Consider the following 6,681-nt stretch of genomic DNA (forward strand, 5'->3'; position numbering starts at 1 on the left):
CACAACTGATGCAGAACGCCCGTGTTCACCGTCGTAACGCACTACGCGCAAATAAGGCGGCCGCACACGCTCAGCGTCTCAATCACACGCTGCACACCACCGTGAGTGCTCTCCAGAAGTTCTTCGAGAGCGCCCTTATCACAATCGCAAGCCGAACACCTATGCACCGCTGCAACGGCAGGCAAAAATCACGGCGAGAAGACCGCAGCGAGGTAACCGTACAACAGCTGCCATTTTTTTTATACTATGACGTCACATCCGGCAAAAAAAAGCCGCTTTCTTTGTTTTTTGAAGTCTAGTTGGCGCATGCGCAGTAGGGCTCGTCCACCGTTCCTGAACGTCAGGTGTCAACGAGTACTGCTTCGAAGAGGCAGCATCGAAGTCAGCAACGATGCAGGATACCTTCCTGTCTAAACCATTAAGCAACGGAAGCGCCATCTTTTTGTGTACGAATGTTGTGACCAATTAACTGGTTATTTCATTGAACCATTTAGTATAGTTTACTAGTGAGGAAGATACCTTTGTTTACTTTTTAAATTACATATTCTTTGTAATAATAACGATTATAATAGTTAGGAAACCTGCGGCTTGCGTTACTCAACATGTCTGCACCAAAGTGACAGCGAACTAGAATACTTGGGTTAGTCACTGTACTTGGGTAGTGGAAAAAGCATAGAAAAAGCGGCGGCTGCTCGCTGAAAGGGCGAAGACGGCAGGCCGCACCAACGGAGTCCTGGACTGAGGACCCCGACCTCGATCCCGCTCGACTTCACTGTTAATAAAGTTTGCCCCTCCTCCTCCCCACGTCGCCCTTGAAGCCAAACATGTTAACCGCCGCGCGTGGCGCTCTGTGCCGCGCCCGGGGTGATTCCGAAGCGGCGCGCGTTGAGCAAGGTGCCGCTATGCTGCGGTTCGGTGATTCACGCTGTGTTTTTACCTTTTTTAACCACTGCACATGATCATTTTGTGTTTAATTACAAGAGGAGGCTAGCAGGCATTACACTGATCCTTATATGTTCTTGATTCTTTATTTTATTGTTACTATGGAGAGGCTGTTATGCTTGCGAAGGTCTCTGATTGCAGAAGGGCCACAGCTGATGCAGTTTGAAAGGATTGCGCAATAATGTGGGATGGGTCTGCACCCCGAATAAATTTATGCGATTAATTTAAATATTTTACGCTTGCGATTTTTTTACCTTGCTTTTTATTGTTGAGCTCCTAACTGTTCATAATTATCTTACGTCTCAAGACGTTGGCAGTAGGGTTCATGAAGTTGTACATTTGCAATGCGGTAATTATTTTATGGTAATGGATGACCAGCATGCCGATGAACTGTGCAGTTGTAAAATGACCGCGCTATAAAATGTGCCGTGTGGTGCTTTTCTGAGAATTACCGTTGGGAATACTGATGCTTTTCGCTGACTCGACTGAAGTCGTTAAAACAGGCCTGTCCTGTGTGGTGTGTGCACTGCAACGGCCCGGGTGAGGCAGCCCTCATTTTCTCGGGCTCGGAACGTGCTCGGGCTTCAACAAAACTTTTTTCGGGCCATGGTAGCCCGGACGCATCCATGCAGTATTTGAGGCTCGGAAATCGTGTATGGCAAATTCTCAATTGCTAATACCAAGAAGTTACCCGCCGCGGTGGCTCAGTGGCTAAGGCGTTGCGCTGCTGAGCACGAGGTCGCGGGTTCGATTCCCGGCCGCGGCGGCCGCTTTTCTGATGGAGGCGAAAAGCAAAAACCCCCGTGTGTACGAGATTTCGGCGCACGATAAAGATCCCCAGGTGGTCAAAATTAATCCGGAGCCCTCCACTACGGCGCGCCTCATCGTCTGCGTTGCGTCGACGCGTTAAACCCCACAATCAATCAATCAATTAATACCAAGAAGTTTGCTCATTGATAGTTTACATTATTGAAAACAAAAAAAGCGAAGTACAAAGTCGCTACGGTGCCGTTAAAAAAATATTTTGCCGATATTCTCTAAAATTCATTTTTTGTACCAGGATATTTCTGTTGTACGAAGCTCAGTCCAGGTTCTTAAAAAAGTAAATTCAATATACTCGCTCTATGTTCTCTTCTTGTCCCTTAATGTTACACCTATCATCTTCCGCTCCATTTCTCGCTGAGTCGTCCTCAATTTAAGTTGAACGCTCTTAGTGAGCCTCCAGAATTCTGCCCCGTAGGTGAGTACCGGTAAGATGCAGCTGTCATGCACTTTCTTCTCCGGGAACAATGGTAGACTGACATTCATTATCTGAGAATGCCTGCTGTATGCACTTTACCCCATTCTTATCCTTCTAATTATCTCTGCCTCATGGTTGGCATCCGGGTTCACGACTTGGCCTAAGTAGATATATTCGTGTACCACTTCCACTGCCTCGCCAGCTATCTCAAACCGCTGTGCTGTTTCGAGGTTATTGATCGTTACTTTTGTTTTCTGCATATTAATATTAAGGCCCACGGTTCTACTCTGTTTGTCCAGTGTGGAAAGCATGCTTTGCAATTCGTCCCCCGAGTTTATTAGCAAGGCAACGTCATCAGCAAATCTGAGGTTACTGAGGTATTCTCCATTACCGCTACTCCTACCTGTTCCCAATGCAATGTTCTGAATACTTCTTGTAATCATGCTGTCAATAACATTGAAGAGATTGTGTCTCCTTGTCTGACGTCCTTCCTTGTAGGTATTTTACTGATCTCCTTATGGAGGAGGATGGTAGCCGTGGACCCATTGTAAATATCCTTAGTATTCTTCCGTAATGCTCATCTACACCCTGGTTCCGTAATGCCTGAATGACTGCTGAGGTTTCGACCGAGTGAAATGCTTTCTCATAATCTACGAAGGCTATATATATGGGTTCAGTATACTCAGCGCACTTCTCTAACACCTGATTGATCGTGTGAATATGGTCCATTGTTGCATAGCCTGTACGGAATTCTGCTTGTTCTTTAGGTTGACTGAAATCTAAGGTGGCAGAAGTTCTGTTAGCGATTACCTTTGTAAGTCCCTTGTAGACGACTGACAGTAAGCTGATCAGTCTGTAATTTTCCATGTCTTTCATGTCACCTTTCTTAGGGCATAGGATGATGTTCGCGTTCTTCCGAGATTCCGGTGCACTTGCGGTCATTAGGCATTGCGTATACAGGTTTGCCAGTTTTTCAAGGACAATTTCACCGCTATCCTTCAAGAGGTCTGCTGTTATCTGATCCTTACCAGGTGCTTTGCCCCATTTCATTTCTTTCAAAGCCTTCCTTACTTTTTCTGTCGTTACTGGTGGGATGTCTATATCCTCTGAACTGCTTTCTCGTTCGGCATTATCCTGGATGTCCCGGCTGCTGCACAGATCTCTACAGAACTCCTCGGCTACTATGACTATTTTATCTCTCTTTGGGATGACATTGTCTTGCTTGCCTTTAGGTGCATACATCTGAACCCCCCACCCCCTAAGACGCCTCTTCACTACTTTCAGGCTGCCTCCGTTCATTACAGCATATTCGCCACTCTCCATATTTTGCTTCGTATGTCAGCTGTTTACGCCTATTGATTAACTTTGAAGCCTCCGCTGGTTCTATTCTGTCAGCTGGGGTGGAGATTGTCATGGTTTGCCGTTTCCTAATTAAATATTTCGTCTCCTGGGAATGTTTGCCAGAATCCTGTCTAGCCGTCGTGCCCCCGACTTCTACTGCACACTCCGTGATAATGCGTGTAAGATTGTCGCTGGCTTCCTGTGCCGTAAGCTCTGCTTTCTAGGTTCTGCAGCGCGATCCTGAATTCTTCTACTTTGCGTCTTACTGTTAGCTCATTCATCGGCTTGTTTTGTACTAGCTTGTTACGGTCCCTCCTCAAATCTAGCCTAATTCGAGATCTTACCATATGGGGGTTGCTACACCTTACCCTCCCGAGCACTTCCACATCCTGCACGACGCCAGGGTTATCGCATAATATGAAGTCTATTTCATTTTTATGCCCCCCATTCCGGGTGTTCCACGTCCCCTTCCGGCTCGTCCGTTTGCAGAAGAAGGTATTCATGATGCGTAGGTTATTCCGTTCGGCGAACTCCACTAGTAGGTTCCCCCTTCTATTTCTACAGCCCAGACCATAGTTCCGAACTGCCTTGTCTCCAGCCTGACTCCTGTCTACTTGAGCATTGAAGTATCTCATAACTACGGTATACTGTGTTTTTACTTCAGAAATTGGCGATTCCACATCTTCATAGAAGCGTTCAACTAGTTTGTCGTGGTGGCTGGACGTGGGCGCGTAGCCGTGTACCGCCTTCAGTTTGTACCTCTTATTGAGCCTACTTACAAGACCTGTTACCCTTTCGTTTATGCTATAGTGTTCTTCTATGTTGCCAGCTATGCTTTTATTCCCAGTTCCTGCTGTCCATAGACCACGGTAACATAGGGCGTGTCCATTTTTCAGCCCCGTAAAGGCTTCAGTTGTCCTACTATCCTCACTAAGCCCTATGACATCCCATTTATGCCCTCTAATTCCTCGAACAACACCTCTTGACTCACTTCGCTAGATAAGTTCTCATGTCAAACGTTGCTAGGTTTAGATTCCAAAGGCGGCGTATCCGGCTCCAGGGATTTTTAGCACCCTCTGCTGCGTCACAGGTCTGACCGACGCCGTGGTCAGTTGCTTCGCACCCACTGGAGACTGAGGCCCGTGGGTTAATTGGCGTATTCATAGAAGGTTGTGGCCGTTACTACACCAGGGTGGCAAGTCCTGCTCGGGTGAGGTAGTCTGTTACCCGCAATGGTCGCCGGTGTCAGGCCACACCCCGAGCCTCATTCTGCAATTCCATCAATACGCGGAATTCTTTTTTAATCCGGTGGGAATTGTCCGGCACCGGGATTCGAGCCACGGTTCTCCTGCGCGCGAGGCGGGGGCTCTACCCCTACGCCACCGCTGCAGCCCTGCACCACTGTACAGTACATACAACTCCAATCCAATCCAATTCGATACAATTGAATTCATTCCAGTCGAATCCAACTCCAATCCAATCCAATCCAATGCTCTTCCCGCATGCGCAACACTGTGTACACAGACGCCAAGGGACAAGCCACGGACAAAGCGAGGTCCGAAGGCGCTTCGCCTCTAATAACCTACACGGCGATAACCCTTACCTCTATAAGGTGATGTAAGAGATAGGCGAGGTGACTGGTGGGGCTTAGTGGGTGTATGAGCGTGGTAAGAACTGTGCAATTTGAAACTATAATTAAACTCTTGCAATTTTAAAATGTTCTTAATGATATGTTTGGTTCAAGGGTCGTTGTGCTAAGCTACGCTTCTCGCGTGTTTACGGTCTTCTCTTGTGCCTTTTGTAAAACGTCCTATTTTTATTAGGTTTTGAGTACCATAGGATCGCGCAATATCCATCCGCGTCCGTGCGCATAGAATTTACAATCGCGAAAAATCCGGCGCCGGCAGGTATCGAGCCTGTGTCTGGTAGGCCAGACACAGTCCCATTAGGCTAGGTCCGTGTCTTACCCATTCGGCTAGGACCGTGAGTTAGTACCCGAGACTCAATCTGCTTACTACGTCGCCTGTAACTGTGTGGAGTACCTAAGGACCTCCCAATGTCCGTCCGCGTACATCCGTGCGCACACCACCATTAAGCGAAAATCAGGCGAAATTCGATTTCAGCCGTGAGTTGCAGTTTCCTTTAGGAAATAATCAAGGGGGAACTCACGGCTCATATCGAACGATGGTTGGGGCGCAAATCGGGTGTCACTCGGGGCGCACCTTGGATGTCATTTCGAGTCCCCGTACTCTGCACCCTCGCCATGATCCACGGCGTGGAGATGTTGGCATTTTTGGGTTTTTATCGTGCTTGGGCGTTTAGGTCGGTGTACTTTGTCAGTAACTTGGTTTTTCCAGTGGCTATGTATCCTTTCGATGTAGAGGGAGGGAGTACGTACCACGGAGGTTTCACAATTTTTCTGTTCTGGTTTATTCACCGGCGGAGGGGCTGCATGGAGGCTATTTAAGCCCACCCATATTGTATGAAAAATTTTCATGGTATTCTCTTTTCAACGTGTGCGTACGTCACCACGTCAGGTTTTTTTGGGGCCTTCGTAGTCACATAGTACAGTTTCGTCTTTTTGGTGCTGCCACACGGCCATCCCGGAGGCTACGTTGAGATGGGCAATTTAATGACGAACTCAGGGACAGACAAATTTTCTCGCTGGAGCCACATGATAACACGCACTAAAACGGCGGGCACGGACGAATGTAGACCTAGACATCGCTCCGTGCGTTCTTTTTTAATGCGTTTTAAGTACGTGTTATGTAATACCAGAGTCCTTCAAGCATTGAAAGACTCTGGTAATACCAACGAGTTATGTCATGCCATCCATGAAGGCTTAATAGATTACCCGGGAAATATGCATGTAGTTTGCTGCTGTGCCAAAGGACAACGGTTCAATGTCGGCTGTGGTGGCTGCTTTTTTGATGGCGGCGAAAAGTGAAAACGCCCGTGTGCCGATACTTCGGCGCACGTTACAAATCCGCAGGTTGTCAAAATTAATCCGGAGCTTTCTACTACGGCACGCCTTATTGCCAAGGTGTATCTTCGGCGCGTTAAACCCCAGAATTGATTCAATAGCTTGAAGTACATCCTTTGAAGCGCTAAAGTCGAAGATGCACTCACCAGTATTAAAAATTTGACATTGTAGCTTT

The sequence above is a fragment of the Haemaphysalis longicornis genome, unplaced genomic scaffold (assembly GCF_048455015.1).
Source record: "Haemaphysalis longicornis isolate Haplotype H1 unplaced genomic scaffold, Haemaphysalis longicornis Haplotype H1 scaffold_7, whole genome shotgun sequence".
Taxonomy (NCBI): Eukaryota; Metazoa; Arthropoda; class Arachnida; order Ixodida; family Ixodidae; genus Haemaphysalis; species Haemaphysalis longicornis.